This window comes from Hoplias malabaricus, chromosome 13, assembly GCF_029633855.1.
Source record: "Hoplias malabaricus isolate fHopMal1 chromosome 13, fHopMal1.hap1, whole genome shotgun sequence".
Lineage (NCBI taxonomy): Eukaryota > Metazoa > Chordata > Actinopteri > Characiformes > Erythrinidae > Hoplias > Hoplias malabaricus.
In genome coordinates, this window is record NC_089812.1 from 17,342,373 (window position 1) to 17,362,064 (window position 19,692).

At 39.6% G+C, this 19,692-nt stretch overlaps 1 long non-coding RNA gene across 3 annotated transcripts in view; it reads right to left on the reverse strand.

Annotated features, from left to right (window-relative positions):
- Positions 1-19,692, reverse strand: part of LOC136664326 (uncharacterized) — a 50,919-nt gene that overhangs the window by 19,953 nt on the left and 11,274 nt on the right. Inside the window, exon 1 of one of the 3 annotated variants that reach the window (XR_010795117.1) lies at positions 18,786-18,886. The exons of the other annotated variants lie outside the window; for them this stretch is intronic. This is a non-coding gene — a long non-coding RNA (uncharacterized lncRNA). Of the gene's footprint in view, positions 1-18,785; positions 18,887-19,692 lie in introns of those variants that run through there. 3 annotated transcript variants of the gene reach the window in all.

Genomic DNA, 19,692 nt, shown 5'->3' on the forward strand with positions numbered 1-19,692 from the left:
AGTATATGGAGGATCTGCAGAAACACCCCAAAGCCACTTTCGCCTTTGCCCAGCAGAAACTGGAAAAAAGTGCAGAAGGTCGCAAAGCGTACTACGATCACAAAGCATCCCACGACGAAGTCCAAATAGGGGACAAGGTATGGTACTACATCTTTGTCCAACCTGTTGGGAGGTCGCGAAAAATGGGGGAATCTGGCCCGCAAATTCCTACCCCAATGGTCCGGTCCCTATAAGATCACAGACAAACTGTCCCCCGTTGTTTACAGGATCAAATTAAACAAAGCTCGGGGCAGTACTGAACTCAAGTGGGTCCACCGCAACCAAATCCGACCACACACAACCCCCATGGGACTTGTAGGGGATACTAACACTTGTGTTAGGTCATAAACAACAGAATCAAAGGCAGGAAGGGTGTTGGTTAACAAACAACTACAACCTTCTACTCACACCTTAATTCTTCTATCCCTTTTCCCCTTTTCTCTCACTCTTTAGCAGGCAACAAGCTTCTAACCAGACTGAGGACACTCAGGGTGCAAGACCCTAGTCCCTCATCGTCAATTATTGTAGAATGTTTACCCTAGGAAATTTTTATCAAAAGGGGGGTATCGTGAAAAATTTTTATAATTTGTCTGAAACGACTCGCCATAAATACCCTAAATCTAACCATGAGCATCTCTTCCGGTAGGATGGCCCCGCTGCTCATTCTCCTGATCGTCAGCTCCCTAGGAACTGCCATGCTCCCTGAAGTGATTGAACCGGGTCCTGACTCAGGAATAATACTGAAAGACCAGCCGGGACTACTAATCACTAATTGCCGCCTCCATACCCAGAGAGTATTCGTACGGTTGAATCCCGCCGAAGCGTGTAGCAAAAACCTACCGATAACCACTCTGCAGACTGGCCGGAATGGAGTTAGATGGCCTGAGGAAGCTATCAGCCATGCTGAAGCCAACGTAACTCACATGCTCCGCCAGCTACAAAAGTTTACCGTGACGCAATCAGAACTAAATGGTTTTAACAAACGACCTAAACGCTTCATAGGCGGATTGCTAATGGCAGCTGCAACTGTGGGATCACTACTGAGTCTCGGAACGTCCGCCGTCAACGCCGTCAATATGGCCACTGTCAAACGTCAAGTAGGGGAATTACAAGCTGAAATTCCAAACATTAAAACCCAGTTACACAAACAGCAGCAGCACCTGCAAACAATTGGGCAAACCCTACATGGCACCGTCGTAGTGCTCAATGCTCACAGTGTCGCTTTGAACAAAACGCTCCAGACAGTTAACTCTATGCTTTCAGTAGTGCAACTTGACCTTGCCCACATCCAGCTTGTGAATATGTTATTGTCTGATATGCTACAAGAAATCAGCTCCTCTGTGGATAGCCTAGCCATGGGGAGAATTCCTCCCTACCTGGTGCCTCTATCCTTAGTACAGGAGATTTTGTCTACAGCAACTTGAGAAGTAGTTACTGATCTCCAGGCCCACCTAGCCTATACCTTAGGTAGCGCCATCCCAATTTATGTTAATCTTCAAGACCGAGAATTAGCATTCATCATACCGTTTGAAAGATGTTGTCAACGTTGGCTTCTGGCAAGATTCTGCCTATGTTCGTGTAAAGACAACATCTCTTGTAGCATACCAAGACGATAACCCTGACCTATATCTGGTACCCAATTTGCTTATGATCAACAGGTTCCCTTTGCTCACTCACTAAAGACATTCACTACTTGTGCCCTAGCAAACCTTTCATTCGTGACAGCGCAAATGGGATCTGTGGCCTTAAGCCTATGATGAGTAATACTCAATGCCCGGTAGTCGTCACACCCCGACGTTTGGTAACTAGTACTCAAGCTGAGATTGTTGGAAATCGTTGGCTGGTTAACACCCCCTTTAGAGAGGCCCTACTAACCTATGATCAACATGACACCTCAGAAAGGGTACTCCTTCCTAGTCAAACTTTCTGGGTAGACGTCCCCGTAAACGCAATCCTACATGTAGGAGACCAGGCCCCGTATCACCTAAACCCTGACCAATATGAGAGCAACATAGAAATCTCAGAGTTCTTCTCCAAACACACCATCGAGCTAGATACTAAAAAAACACTAACTCGCCTTGAATATGAGGGAACATTGATCTAACCCCCATAGATAACACTCTTAGAGAGCTGTCGTCTCAACCCCTATGGCCAGTTCAGCCTGTCGCCTATGCATGGTCCACTCCAGACACCTTACTAGTTACCCTGGTAGGATTAGGATATCTTTTGACCTTTGGTATAGCTTGGTTCTATTTCAAACGCACTCGAGCCCTCCAGAGCAGGTTAGAAACTTGGTCTAATAAAATGGTCAAATTTGTTAGACATAAAAGAGCCCAGAGAGGTGAACCCCCAAGTTTTAGATATGAAGCCGAAGGCCACGTCGAAGAACCAGCTCTCGAGGTTGCGTTTGAACAAGACCTACCCCTAAATAATTAGAATCCCTTCAGCATGCAAACATCAACACTCCATATGCACCCATACACTGATAGGAAGACATTAGCTCTGGAAATGTGTTTGAATATGCTTGCTGATCTCACCTTCCTCCACAGCAAAAGTTCTTTTCAGCTCCATGCTCCCTGCCAGACCATAAAACTGAAAAAAGGGGGGAATATAGTGGAGTATGGACCGAATAAAGAAATGAAAGTTTTGAATAAAAAACTCTACACTCTAACAAGGATTTTCGTTTTGCAACAGAACCCAACATTCCACAGGATTGTATGTGTGTGCGCAGACCCGCTTTGATAAACACTCACGCACACACGTAAGGTCTGCATCAAAGGACTGACCAGGACGCCTGGCCACGGCTCTTTCCTCTCTTCAGAAACGTAAAGATAACACCCCAGTTTATGATGCTTTTAGACAGAAAGGAACTTCAAACAAAGTGGGGAAGTTAGAATCCCGTTTATGACGAGTGGCACCTAAGTGTCTCTCATTATCTCCTGCAGAAATCAACAGATGGCTAGCAGGGGTGACCTCGGTTTGAACCCCCATTAACTCATCCGCACCGGACGAACAACATGGATCAACAGCGATCCCAAGTGGACATTGCCGAAACTACGCCTCGTCCGAGGTCGCCTAAACAATAATGAAAATAAATCAAACTCTGATTAATATGTATACACAATATGTACAAATGTCATTCTATTGTCTTCAGATGAACATCTATCAACCAATGAAGTGATGTGTATTACTGTTGTCAATCATGAAAGAAAATGTCTGTCTCTAGCTAAAGGAAGCGAATTAAAATTTTCTAACATAATGCTGTAAATGGGACGTAAACACGAAGTACCCAAGATAAAATCTCATGTAAATGTTTGATATTAATAATCCAGTACACTCATTGTGATATGTCAATAACATGTATAGGAAATTTCGATATACACGAATTTTCTATCTTATTCCTTGTGCATCTGATTCCTGCCTTCCCCTTCTTCTCTTTCGGGAAACAAGTCACGTGAGCCTCGGACCCGGATCCAATCAAAGGAAGGACACCTCCCAATAGGGCGTTACCGCGCTACCTTTGAAAAGAGGATGCCGGCTCATTTCTCGCTCTCTTACATTTTCCGCTCTCTTAACTTCGCTCTTACATTTGTCTCTTGTAACACTCTTAACTTCACTCTCTTAACTTCATTTTCTGAACCCTCTTGTTCTTCACTCTTGAACGCTCTTACGCTTCTCTTTTACGTGTTCTCTTTGTTTTATTCCTTTAAGTTGCAACCTCTCGAAGCGAGACGTTTTCTTTTCTTCCCTCCGACGAACAAACATTTTTGAAGAAATCTCACTAAGCTCCCAGGAGATGGCTTGAGTTAGCTAGTGTGAGAAAGTCTATGAATACGTCGAGTGATTTGAATACCTTCTTTTCTTTTAATTGTGTTTGTTTTATCGCCCATCGAAGTTTGATCTCATGAGTGATCAAAGCAGGTGAAACTTATTCGTGGCCAGAATAAGATATCACCCCTTTAGATTAGTTGATAGCGGATATATTAGCGCTATAAGCCGACTTCTGAGGGCACTAGTTCTGGAGAATCGAGCGACGAGGCAACTATTCTGAAGACGCCTACCCTTTCTCAGGGGAAACGTCACTACGCCTGAGGCCGAGAGCGTCTGACTCACCCTGGGAGGAATTCCCTTTCAACGGGCCTACCTTCAACGGCGCTGAGAGGACGAGAGGCGAAACCCGGAGCACGGAGATCAAACCGTGGGACCCGACGGCTCATCAGAAAACGGCGAAAGAGTAAGCAAGCTAAATTCTCACATTCTCCAGAAGCTGATGCCTAATTAAGTCCCTTTATAAATTTATACGTAATCAAACCTCAGTTAGCAACATTTTAATCACAGGCCATAGTGCCTAGCTTATCTTTAAAGTCGAATCGGCTTCCCCTGCGTTGATGCCGTGAGATTGCAAGATTATGCTATGTTAATTAAATATCCTCCTTCTTTTGTTAATAAAAACTTTCATTATTTGAAATTACAGTGCACACAGTCTTTTCATTAAAGGTCTGAAAATCCTGAAGATCTCACTTAGCTTGACTATTATTCATTCTCAAACTAATTATTAACATTTTAATTGCTTAAGCCAATTATAAACTTTAATTACTATCATTAGTCAAATATCAGTAATCATAAAAGTTTGAATAAGGTCAACGCTATAAACACAATATATAAATATATATACTATATATATTTATATATATATCACGGTGTATATCAACATACATTATACACTACAATTCCTTAGCAACCAGCTGCCTTTTGCCAAAACTCTTATAATGTGTGTGTCCTGGTACTAATTACTGCAGTCACTGCACATGAAGTAAAATGACTTCAATTAGTCCATAAAGACAAAAGATATCAATTCAGTGATTATCACACTGTGTACATATGAATTATGAAGAGAGTGAATGGAAGTGTTGAAGTAAACGGCGTGCATCATATTTTCAGCTGAGCACTATATAAGCTTATAGCTGTCATTTAAACACAACACCCCCAAAATATAATAATTATTTGCACTGAGTTGAATTCCAGAACACTACACTTCACACAATTGTCCTGTTTTTAACTTAGGAGCCATAAATATTTTAAATAATTTCTGTGAAAGTTGGTTAGGCTCCTATCTGTACATGAGCCTCTACGGGCAGGGATATTAGGTGTTTTAAACCCATGCTTATATAAAAAATAAAAAGAACAATATAATAAAAAAAATTAAAATAAACAAAAAATAAACAGAAAATCATGAAATCAAATGGAACGCTTACTGCCCAGACAAGTTATTTCCACTATTAGAAATAAATATTTTAATACAGAAAGAATATTAAATGTAGGAATTAATTTAATAAAATAAAGTTAAAATTTTAAAATGTGAAATAAATACATAAAAAATGTAATCAATATGTAAATTAATTAATAAATTAAGAACAAATAATTTAGAAACCACAAATAACGTTCAAATACAAACCTGATTCCAAAAACGTTGGGGCACTAAACAAATTGTGTAAAAACTGAATGAAATGATGTGGAGATGGCAAATGTCAATATTTTATTCGTAATAGAACATAGATTACAGATCAAAAGTTTAATCTGAGTAAATGTAACATTTTAAAGGAAAAATATGTTGATTCAAAATTTCATGGCGTCAACAAATCCCAAAAAAGGAAACTGACTAAGGAAACTTTACACTGGACCTCAAGCAACATGGATTCTTTGCCTCTCCTCTTTTCTTACAGATTCTGGGGCCTTGATTTCCAAAGGAAATGCAAAATTTACTTTCATCAGAGAACATAACTTTGGACCACTCAGCAGCAGTCCAGTACTTTTTGTTTTTAGCCCAGGCGAGATGATTCTGATGCCGTCTATTGTTCAAGAGTGGCTTGACCAAAGGAATGGGACATCTGAAACATGTCTTGCATACATCGTGTGGTGGTTCTTGAAGCACTGACTCCAGGTGCAGTCCAGTCTTTATGAATCTCACCCACATACTTGAATGGGTTTAGTTTCATAATCTTCTCCAGGGTGTGTTTATCCCTATTGCTTGTACACTTTTTATACTACATCTTTTAATTCTCTTCATCTCTCTATTAATGTGCATGCTCTGTGAACAGCCAGCCTCTTTAGCAATGACCTTTTGTGTCTTGCCCTGCTTGTGTAAGGTGTTAGTGGTCACCTTTTGGACAACTGTCAAGTCAGCAGTCTCCCCCATGATTGTGTAACCTAAAAAACTAGACTGAGAAACAATTTAAAAGCCTTTCCAGGTGTTTTGAGTTAATTAGCTGATTAGAGTGTGGCACCAGGTTTCTTCAATATTGAACCTTTTCACAATATTCTAGTTTTCTGAGATACTGAATTTGGGGCTTTTCATTAGTTGTCAGCTATAATCATCAAATTAAAAACAATAAACACTTGAAATATATCAGTATGTGTGTAATGAATGAGTATAATATACAAGTTTCACTTTTTGAATGGGATTACTGAAATAAATCACCTTTTTCATGATCTTCTAATTTTATGACCAGCACCTGTATGCAATGGCGGATGCTGATCTTTCAAGGAGGGGAAGCTCAATTTCGGCCTACATCATAAAATGTGTCGGTTTATTTATACATAAATTCTACCCTCCGTTCCTTTTTAAGAAAATGATCTGTGACCCTGTCGTACCAACAAGGGGTCTTTTCCAGGGACTTGACTAGTGTCCTCTCAATGGCCAGCAGAGCTAGGCTGCTTAAACAGCCTTAGCCCATGTGAAGAGTGTCCGACTGTGCTCCCACAGATCTTTACACCAAAGGATCACTGATTCACTCATTTCGCTGTCAATCAAAAAGGGATTCAGCCTCAGACAGATCATCCAATCATCAGGCAGATGCTAAGCATCCGATGGGCGGGACAAAACCCAGCATTTATCCAATGACTCGTCTCGTTTCGCCGCACTTCGCTGCTTCGCTATTGAACTCTGTGAACACTCAGCATCCAGACTGTTTAAAGCACTGAAGCTGTGGGAATGATTGAGAGGAAAGCCGCGTCTTTACCAGTGATAAGACGCTGATTCTGAACAAAAGTTGAGCGCGTTGTAGTGCATATTTATTCAATGACATGTACACTCAACAGTATATATTTGATCACTTATTTTTTGACATTTTAGGGGAAGCTGAGCTTCCCTTGCAGTCTTAGAGCAATCGCCTCTACCTGTATGTATAGGAAGGAAGGACTTGGAAGGTAAGAGCTTTGTCCATTAAACATAACATTTGGGATTTGAGGGTCATGAACTTAAGAAACCTTATCCTACTTTATTTTAGCTTAATGCCTAAATGCACTAAATCAATGAACTAAGACGTTAACTTCAGAATTCTTTAGCACTAGGATATTTGTGGTTGTTATGTTCTGTGTACTAAATAGAAAATATTGATAGGTAAGTTTTAATTGGTTTAATTATTAATCATTCCATCAAATGCTTGTTGCAGAAAGATGCTCCCGTGGTTCTGTGTCTGGGAGCCGATGAACCATGTGTTTGTGAGCTGTGTCTCCTGCAGCGCCTCAGAGGGAGTCATGTCTGTGATTATCTTCCATTAGAAGTAACTATGATTTATACAGTAAGTCTCTAGATTTGGTGCTAGTTTATTTATTTATGAAAGCACCTACAAACATGTCAACTTTGTCATTTTTTTGACACCTTCATTAAGAAGATCAAATTTTGTCTTGTATAAATTTGTCAAAAACGGGACATATTTTTTGCTTATTTTACAAGTATTTCACATGACAATTTGTTAGATAGTGTACCTGTTTTGTATCTGTACCAGATATGCAAAAGGGGTTCTGGACCAACAGACTTGATACAGACATAATCTGAACGTCTTTCTGATGTTGCATGTTTGCTGGAGTGATGTTCCTGTAAGAGTCCTGATCATTTAAGAATATGATGAAAGGAGGATAATGTATGCAAATACACTACAAAGTGCAAGTGGAGCTAAACAATGGTCAATGCACTGTTGTCATACTTAAGTAGGTTTGTCTAAACATTGGACAGAGCATCATATAAATAACAATTATCATATTTTCAGCACTGTTTTTAAAAGAGAGATCAAAAAAGTCTGCTGTGTCAGCGAGAGAATAAATGTGTTACCACAAAATGAATCTGCTGTCATCTTAAAACACATATCTTAATGCTTATTATCTGAAAGTCTCATCAATGGTGGTGACTCACAGCAGCCCTAAGAGTGAGTGTTCTAACTAATTTTGAATTCAACTATTGTAAGAAACTGCTGTTTTGTACACTGACATTCATTTGCGCAAGCACAGCTTGCGTAATTTCCACAGAAAATCATGAAATCAAATGGAACGCTTACTGCCCAGACAAGTTATTTCCACTATTAGACAGCTTCATTAGCTAGCATTGCACAGACTCATGGGAGGAGAAAGTGGAACATCCTACACACCTAGAGAGAAAGATACCTATAGTGTTTTCGGGGATGCTCTGCCTAAAAGACTAAGACAAAACCAGAGATCAAACCTGTGATCTTCGGTTAGGGCCAGTGTTTTCTTGTTTCTCCTTTGCTGCACCACTCAGCGGTTGCAGTTTTTTTTTAATCGTTGATTACCCATTATGTCACAAAAATACATGAATTCAACAGGTTTACAGGACCAATGAAACTCAGAGTTTAAATATATTCAATAAAAGGTAAGGGTCAAATCAAAGCAGTAAAAACTTCTCAAAATAAATTCTCAAAAGATTCATAAAGATTAAATAAAAAATCATGGTATATTTACCATTTTAACAATATAAACTCTTAATTAACATAAATAATATAATTCAATAAAATTCAAATTCTTTAAAGGGAATGTTCATGATTTTAATCAAATGTTTATATATATATATATATATATATATATATATATATATATATATATATATATATATATATATATATAAATAAAATTCTGAGGATGTTTCCCCAACCACTTGCTAGCCCTCCAGTCTGTTTGCATGCTTGAAATCCGTCTAATGTGTATACTAAGTGAATTGATTTGGTGAATTGGTGAATTGATTTTTAAAAATCACAATGAACCTAAACAAGAGAGAATAGTGTTTCCCTACAGTTGTAGAGGTCCCATTTAATATGGCCTATTAGATTTTTTGGATTTAGTAAAGTATTCTTGGTTACAGTTAGTCTTTTACATAGTTTTGTCAAAATATTTTTCAAAGAAATCACATTTTCATTACTCCTCAGATGATGAGGAAAATATAAATAAATGCGTGCTTTTTCCTGCACCCAGTTTGCACTCAATTTATATTAATTCAATATATGGAATTAGTAGAAAATGGAAAAGCTAATTTTTACCCTCAGTACCATCAGCAAACATCAAAGACGTCTGGGAACCATCTATGTACATAAAACAACAGGCTCAGTTTTAAATATCATGGAGAAAAAAGAGAGGTTAAGTACTCAAAAGTGAAAATGGGTCAGATTTTGTCCGATCACTTCAGCAAAATGAAAGGAACAGTTCGAAAAAACTCAGTTCAGTAGAATGGATCAAACTTCCCTTCCCTAACGTCAAAGACAATGTGGACTGTGAAAGTAAAATGAATCAAACTTCCTTGATTACCAAGCACATTCTACACAAGTGCTACAACATGTGCTCATCTAAATAAACAACAATATCTGAAGGCTGTGAGATGATTTGTGAGCATCTCAATTCCAATGTATTTGCATGTGTCTCTGAGAGCCTTTACAAAAGATGCCTCAGCAAAGAGGGCACTCTCACATAGCCTTGGTTCACATTAATCTTTTGCTGGCTTAAAGCCCATGTAATACTGCATTATCAGCATTGTCACTTGCCCTCTACTGTTCCCCATCTATAAGGAAGCAATGAGAAGTGTCTGCATCTTTAATGATTCACCTTCATGCAGAGGCACATCGGGAGAAAAAAACCTTGTCCACATGTCTGCAGAGTTATGGCAGTCCATAAAAGCTTACACGGCAGTGGCATGCTTCAAAGAGACAGCACAACAGAGATGGAAGGGAAACAAAAAGCTTTTTTGGCACACTCAAATAAACACACTGAAATACATCCAACCACATGTGCAAACATGCTTTGCAATAAGCACCTATTTTTTAGGTCCATGTTGGATGGTGTTAGATGCTAATCTCTTTCAAAGCACCAAACACACCTTCCATTCGGCTTCCAGAGAAGCAGGTGTCAGCTGTAGAGCTACATGACATGGCAACAGTCTGCAAACATCCAAAAATCCATATGTACATGCTGAACATTTCATTCCAAAAATACAGATATATGAAAGCACTGTAAACAATCTCTATAACTGTACAGCATATTAGACATTTTTTACAATTAATTTTTAGAAAAGTTAGCATGAAAAACCTAACAGCAACCCCAATCATAACCCTAACTCTGCACCTAGCCATAAGCCCAAACCTAAGCCTAACACAGTATTCACAAATGTCCCAGCAAAGTCTACAAAACACAAATCCACATTAACACAACACTTAAATCCACATTAACACAACACTTGTAAGATTACATGAAAAGAAAATATATGAGAATATAGAATATATGAGTTGAAGTTGATATATATATATCTATATACATATAAGGGTGGCACGTTGGCGCAGCAGGTAGTGTCGCAGTCACACAGCTCCAGGGACCTGGAGGTTGTGGATTCGATTCCTCTGGGTGACTGTCTGTGTGGAGTTGGTGTGTTCTCCCCGTGTCCGCGTGCTCCGGTTTCCCCACAGTCCAAAAACACATGTTGCAGGTAGATTGGCGACTCAAAAGTGTCCGTGAGTGTGTGAGTGAATGTGTGTGTCGCCCTGTGAAGGACTGGCGCCCCATCCAGGGTGTATTCCAATGATTCATCTGGATTCATCTGGACCCACCGCGACCCTGAATTGGATAAGCGGTTACAGATAATGAATGAATGAATGAATATATATATATTCATTCAGGGCAGCATGGTGAAAATTGAAGTAGTATCACTACCACACAACGTCTTGGGTTCAATCCTTAACTTGGGTCACTCTCTTTGAATACTATGTTGTGTTCTCTCTGTGTGTGTTTTCTCCATTTTCGCCCTACAGTCCAAAACACATGCTGGTATATGGGAATGTGCTTCTAGAAATGTGAATGAGATCCTAGAAAAAGCTGTATGCCAACAGCTCTGTTCATAACTACAGGGTGGGTCATTTATATGAATACACCCTAATAAAATGGGAATGGTTAGTGATATTAACTTCCTGCTTGTGGCACATTAGTATATGAGAGGGGGGAAAATTTTCAAAATGGATGATCATGGTGGCCATTTTGAGGTCGGCCATTTTGGATCCAACTTTACATGTTTCTGATAACTAAAATGTGTTCAAAGTGCTGCCCATTTTTTTGGATTGTCAATGCAACCCTATTCTCCCACTCTTCACACACTGATAGCAACACTGCAGGAGAAATGCTAGCACAGGTTTCCAGTATCTGTAGTTTCAGGTGCTGCACATCTCGTATCTTCACAGCATAGACAATTGCCTTCAGATTACCCCAAAGATAAAAGTCTAAAGGGGTCAGATCGGGAGAACTTGGTGGCCATTCAACTAGCCCACTGCAACCAATCCACTTCCCAGGAAACTGTTAATCTAGGAATGCTCGAACCTGACACCCATAATGTGCTGGTGCACCATCTTGCTGGAAAAACTCAGGGAACGTGCCAGTTTCAGTGCATAAAGAGGAAAACACATCATTATGTAACAATTTCGCATATCCAGTGGCCTTGATGTTTCCATTGATGAAGAATGGCCCCACTATCTTTGTACCCCATCTTTGCACCTGAAACTACGGATACTGGAAGCCTTTGCTAGCATTCCTCCTGCAATATTGCTATCAGTGTGTGAATCCAACACAATGGGTAGCACTTTGAACACATTTTATAAGTGGTCAGAAACTTGTAAATAACTCATAAAAGAATAAAGTTATGTTAAAACCAAGCCATTGTTAAAACCAAGCCAACCAACACAATTGTTTTTCTTGTGAAATTCCCAATAAGTTTGATGTGTCACATGGCCCTCTTCCCATTGAAAAAACAAAAGTTGGATCCAAAATGGCCGATTTCAAAATGGCCACCATGGTCACCACACATCTTGAAAAGTTTCCCCCCTCCCATATACTAATGTGCCACAAACAGGAAGTTAATATCACCAACCATTCCCATTTTATTAAGGGGTATCCATATAAATGGCCCACCCTGTACATAGAAATCACACTTATGAAAAATATCATTCTGGATTCAGGCCATGTCATAGCACAGATATAACACTTGTTTCTTGCTTCTGATCAAGGCTCTGCTAGTTCTACCCAACTTAAGTGTGGCTTTTGATACCATAGACTAGACTATCCTCTTAGAAAGATTAGAAGGAATGGTTGAAGGCACGGAGCAGCTCTAGCCTGGTTCAAATCTTATCTAACTGAACATTATCAGTTTGTAAATGTAAAAGATGTAGCATCCAGTTATACAAAGGTGAAATACAAAGGTTCTGTTTTAGAACAAGTTTTATTCACATTATATATGATGCCACTGGGTACAATTATAAGTAAACATAGCATCCGTTTCCACTATTATGCTGATGATACGCAGCTGTACAAATCGGCAAAACCAAATGATAAAATTAGATCAAAAGATCAAAGACGTAAAATACTGGATGCTGCATAATTTCTTTTAATGATCTCTGACAAAATAGAAGTTTTCCTTCTGGATCTAAAACCTGTAAAAAGCAAACTGTCAGATGTAATGTTAAATATAGCAGATTTCTCTGTAGCACCTGTGTGAGCAGCAAAAAATCTTGTCATAATCAATTAAGTGTCAATCAATCAAGATCTATCATTTGATGAACACATAGGTAATATTACTAGGACAGCATTTCTTCATCTTTGAAATATTACTAAAATAAGAAATGCCTTAGCTACGGAAGCCCTGAAGGGCAAGGTGAAAATAGGTTTAAAGTGTGTTCCCGAGTTGCACGTTATTTATTTTTTTCTGCCTGTTATACACACCAAAATATTTTGAATTTGTTTTTCTACCATCACATGTATGATGGGACTGTTTCAGCCGAGGCCTAATAAAATTAATTTGACTTTGACTTTATGTATTATTTCATATATATATATAGAACCTAATCTGGAAATTAATGCATTGGATTTACATGGCTCTACAGCATCTTAAGCCTAGGATCACCATGTGCAATGCCAAGTGTCAGCTAGAGTAGTGTAAAGCACAATGCTATTGGTCACACGTATCCTTTACTGATGAATCGTGCTTCACCATCTGGCAGCCTGATGGATAAATCTGGGTTCTGTGAATGCCAGGAGAATGTTATTTGCGGAATGCCATAACAACATGGACAAGAGCTTTATTTTCACAGCAGTGCTTGAATGCAATTGCATAGTCAAAGACCTTTATTATGGAATTGAAGCCAGGATTTCTCATTTGAATGAATGCTCCAAGCATGTACAATCACTCTGTTGTTAATGGAAATCTAATGTCCCAAAGTAGTCACGCTAATATTAGCCCACCATATGTTCAAAGGCTATGACTGGTGCACAGTGACATTAGGCTGTAACTGAAACCCTTTGTACCAAACTATGGATAAATAAAGGCACACGGCTTGCACCAAGGCTTGGAGTGGTGCAACTGTGGGTGGAAAAATCCCAGTGGGTCATTGCTCTCTCTTTCTCTCTTCTATGTGTGTTCTGCTTTAGAATACCATATTATTGTTTTAGTTACAAGCTTCTGTAGGGAACATCATGTGTTCACAACAGGTTCTCTTAGGCTAAATAAAATTATCATGGCATAATTCACACTGTTAAGGTCCCATGCAGTTACCAGCCTGGCAGAATGGCATGTGTACTCATCTGCCAGATACAGAATGACTGAATTAATTTCTTAGTAAATGAGGCAAGGAAAATGAATTTATGTCATTTGCTAAGACAAAGTACATCTGGTTTTAGTTTCATTTGAACAGTTCTCTCAGTTTCAAAGTAAAACCTTTAAAAACTGTTATGCAATACACACACACACACACACACACAAACTAACAAAATGATCACTGGATTAGGAACCCCCACCTTCTATCTTCACACGTTGTCCATTGTATCAGCTCCAGTCACCATACATGAGCACTTTGAAGTAGATTTGTGAAGATTTGTGTAGTGTAAATTTCTCAGTGCTGCAGTGTGTTTAAGCGTTGTCATGGTGGTATGAGTGGATAAGACACAGCAGTGCTGCTCGAGTTTTTAAAGCTATCGTTGTTACTGCTGGACTGAGAATTGTCCACCAACCACAAATATCCAGAAGAAGACCAACACAAAGTATGCAGTGAGCAGACTTTTTTTTTTAACTCCAACACTCATACCAGCACAACACACATTAATTCCCCCACCATGTCAGTGTCCATGCAGCGCTGAGTATGATTAACCAGCCTAATCAAACCTGCTCTGTGGTGTTCCTGAGGGGCTCTTGACCACGCACAATGAATGTAGATACAAGGTAGGTGTTCCCAAGCCAGTGATATTTAATTTTGTGGAAAAACCCTTCCAAAGCTTAACTTCAGAAACAAAAGTAATCCTGGTATGTTCCTGTCCTTGATGTCCCTCTATTTGTTGGAGCATTGGAGTGACCAATTGTAAAATACGTCCTCCCACACAGCTCTGCAAGCCAAAGGGCCAGACGCAGCCTTTAAATTGCAGTCTGAGAATAGATGCATATTCAAATGTCTACTTTCCATTTTGATTATTTCAGCTTATAACAATCTCTATTTGCATAATTTTCAGGGTGTACACAAGACGCATAGTGGATGGAGAAAAAAACATTTCAGTGGCTTTACAGACAACTGAATATTGAAATTTTAACACATCTGACCTCATATAAACACACCCCTCATTATTACTCAGCAAAATCCTGAGCAGCAAAACTGACTCATTTACTGAATCTGAATCTGAATAACAGTGATAGAATTAAAAACAGTCATTACAACATCTGACAGATCTCATCATCAGAGAGAGAGGGAGGGGGAGGAGAAACTATGCAGGGAAAATATAGAGAAAAGAAGGAAAAGTCAGGAGAGAGAGAGCAGAAGGAATGTGTTGGAAAATATAGAATACAGAATAAACAAGAAAAAGCAGGAGAGGGTAGACAGTAGAGGAATAGAAGAAGCTGGAAGGATGGATTGTTAGAAATGAAAAAGAAAGAAGAGGGTAGAAAGAGAGGGAGAAATACTGAGGCATAGCTGTATGCTGTAATATAACATTAGAGATGTCTCTCTGTGCTGGGGTCTGTTATTGCAGTGCAAAATGAGTGAAGATCTGCTGTCATAAAACACTTAAACTTCATACAGGCACACATACCTACACAAACACCCCCCCCCCACACACACACACACAAAATCTCACCACATACACACACACTTAAGAAGCTGTTCCACATGAGTTCCACATGTATGTTAAGACACTCATGTTGAAAACTCTGCTACACTCAGCCCAGATGTTTCCAGAAAACAATGCATTAGGCTAATGGAGAAGATGAATGACTCATGGTGGGATGCATGCTGTGATTCTAGCTGAATTAAATGCGTTCACATGCACCTTTATGACCACCTGACCACTGCAGCTCCCACCAGAACTCACTGATTAAATGCAGGAACATAAAAGGATCCCACCTAAATGTGAAAAGGGGCCACCAAAGAGTTTTCTAAGACCACCAGCAGCCACAGGTCACCGCTAGAGATTTATCATGCAACAGGGAATTTTTTTAGAAGCTCTCAGCTTCAATTTATTTTTGTTGAATGAAAGAACAGCAGAGCTAAACTGTGACTCATGTCTAAGAGACCCTGAAGTGGGCCACTACATACATAATATGCACAATGATGTCTTCACCTCTCTATATGAGATAACAAATTATATCAGATTTGTTCATAGAAATAGCAGTGGTCTGGCTACACTACAGCTATGGCCAAAAATGCTGAATACTGCACCAAGACACATTTATGATAATACTATGGGATTTTAGAAGTATGCTTCAGCGGTAAGCTTATGGCAATATGCAGAACCCTCTATTGTGAGTATCTTTAATGTGAGCTCTTAGTGGGCTACTATGTCATGAGGCTTCTTTTATTGTTGAAATCACTGTACTTTTTTAGCTAGATCACATAATTATGATAAGTAATTAAATATGTTACCTGAGCAAGTAGCATTATCTTGTATTCTTAATTTATCCTGATATATGTCTCAGCTATATCACTCAGCCCTAGTATAGGTCATTCATTCATTCATTCATTATCTGTAACCACTTATCCAGTTCAGGGTCGCGGTGGGTCCAGAGCCTACCTGGAATCATTGGGCGCAAGGCGGGACCTCCAGGGGGCGCCAGTCCTTCACAGGGCAACACAGACACATACTCACACATTCACACCTACGGACACTTTTGAGTCGCCAATCCACCTACCAACGCGTGTTAAGTACACAGTTGTTTTGTGTGTGTTCAGTCCAAGCTTTCAACATATATTTCACAATAAACGTGACAGTTGTTTGAGATATCAACAAATGTAATGTTAAATCGCATGCTAAACTAGATAAACTAAGCTTTTAAACAATAAGCTATTTGTGGTATTTGTTATATTGAATGTCATAGTTCCTTGTTATTCCAGGAATCCCAAACCTGTTCTAAAGTACGTGTGTCTCCGGCCTTTAGAATGTAATCTATTCAAGTCAATGTTCTGTAGCTATTTAATATACTTATTTTCTTTGTTATGGTTAGTACACCATGCAGATGGGCCTTTCAAAGCAATAGTTTAGCTTTAAAGACACTCTTACACTCAAGTAATTTTGTTTTGTAAATGTGACTTGTCCTTGTTGAAAATAAACTAGTTTTACAATCCAAATCTAATTTCAGCCATTGGGACAAACAAGTTGTAAGAAAAATACTGATAATTTTTCTGAGATGTTATCTCACACACTGAGAAACATTCCAGATGATGAAACCTTCACTGTACAACAGATTAATGAGAAACATTAAATTTTCACACTATTCAATATCATTCAAACTTTAAAAGTTTTCATTAACTCTCTGAGAGTTTATTTTCCCACCATGTCATTTACTCCCTTCGAAACATCATTATGGTTTAACTCATTCATTCATTATCTGTAACCGCTTATACAGTTCAGGGTCGCAGTGGGTCCAGAGCCTACCTGGAATCATTGGGCGCAAGGCAGGAATACACCCTGGAGGGGGCACCAGTCCTTCACAGGGCAACACAGACACACACACATTCACTCACACCTACGGACACTTATGAGTCGCCAATCCACCTACCAACATGTGTTTTTGGACTGTGGGAGGAAACCAGAGCACCCGGAGGAAACCCACGCGGACACGGGGAGAACACACCAACTCCTCACAGTCAGTCACCCAGAGAGGGAATCGAACCCACAACCTCCAAGCCCCTGGAGCTGTGTGACTGTAACACTACCTGCTGCGCTACCGTGCAATTCTTGATTACATTGCCTTGTTGTCCAGGCCTAGAGTGAACTGTGTTTTCAGTTTCTGTTGTGTTTTTTAGCCCAAGTTACACACTGCATCTAATATACATTGAAGACTAAATCAAATGTGGCAGGTGAAGCTCTTAGAGCCTCTACTCTTTCGAGGACCCAGACACTGTCTCAGCCATATGTTTGAAGCACCAGTTGACATAACATAGCAAGGTTGGTCAGACAATTGGAAAATAGTCATAGCATGTTAGCACATACAACTACACAGCAAATTTCTTTCAATGAACATGAAACACTTTAGAAAGTAGTCAATATTTTTTCTTAGCTAATCCTAAGCATGTTCACTTTTCTCAAGGTCTCTATTGAGGATGAACCACAGGAACATCACGCAAACATCAATACTTATTTTTTCATTTTAGAGACAGAAGGAAGGCCACCTTTAGGCCAACACTAAGGACAAATCAGATGATACCATGAAAGAAAGAGCAGTTTCAAATGGAGGTCGAAGTACAGTTTGAGGAAAACACATTACCCTAATAAGAGCACCTGTCTGAACAAACATAGAACCTGGATTACAGGTCCACATAATCCCCTGCTACTCTGATGAGTGATGAGTGAAGAGGCCATAACCCCATGCTGACGCCTCCATGCTTCAGCCAGAGGATTAGCTTATGTGGACATAAAGAAACCCCAGATTATCCATCTGAAATCATCTCTAACAAATTGCACCTGCTGAAATCAGATTAAATCCGAGCAATATCTAGCACAAAGTTTCCCATAATACTAAAATCTGTTACTGCAGCAAAGTGGTGAAAAAACTCCTATAAACAGCCTTTATTTATGAACAAACACTGAATACAGGCTATGTTCATATAGGCTATGTTTACACAACAGGTAAATGTGGCCAAAATCTGACATAGTCTTTACAAATCACACTCATAAATGGACTTGGAATGGAACACTTCATGCACGCTCACCAAAGGAATATATCCTTATAAATCATTATTGTTTTAAAATGATAGAATAATATAATGGACTGGTGCTTTACTTCTATGTCAATCGTAGAATGTAAGGTTTTTGATATACATACTAAGATGAACTGATTGTGAAAGTCAAATTTGCGAAATTGCAGTGTGTTTATTTCAGGTGATCCACATTCCATTCTTAATATGCATTGTTTATTTTTTCATTTTTTGTGGATGTGTGAAATAGTGCTGTAGTACCTGAGTCTAGTCTTGGTCTTGAAACCAGTCTTGGGAAACCCATGCGGACACGGGGAGAACACACCAACACCTCACAGACAGTCACCCAGAGCGGAAATCGAACCCACAACCTTCAGGCCCCTGGAGCTGTGTGACTGCGACACTACCTGCTACGCCAACGTGCCGCCAATCTGTCATTCAATTAACTGTAAAACAACCACCACTCCAACAATCCAAGCAACAGTCATGAATACTGGCTACTATTGCATGATAGTCAGGGTCAAGCAAAACAGTGCTACAGAAAATGGTGCCAAGAGAAAGATAGGCTCAGTGCACAAACACCTTGAAGTGTTGAAGACAGGATTGTGTGAAGTGCACATGCAGCAGAGGCGATTGCTCTAAGACTGCAAGCTCAGCTTCCCCTAAAATGTCAAAAAAGTGATCAAATATGTACTGTTGTGTGTACATGTCATTGAATAAATGTGCACTACAATGCGCTCAACTTTTGTTCAGATTCAGCTTCTTATCACTGGTAAAGACGCTTTCCTCTCAATCATTCCCTTCACGGTGCTTTAAACTGCGTCCACAGAGTTCAATTGCGAAGCAGCTGGGCTTTGTCCCGCCCATCGGATACTTAGCGTCTCTGGGGGTCTATGGGGCAGTGGGCTGGCCTCGGCTGGCCCGGATGCTCAGCTTCTGCATGATGATTGGGTGATCTGTCTGGGGCTGAATCCCTTTTTGATTGACAGCGAAATGAGCGAATCAGCGATCCTTTGGTGTAGCTATCCATGGGAGCATTACATTTTCATTCTGTTCTGAGTTGAACCGGAGACTTTGTAAGTTCTCTTAGCTGCATTTTCTTTGTTAAAAACGACTAGCGACAAATCGAGCTTCTTTTGCTGGTGGGTTTTTTGTAGCTGCTTGTGTT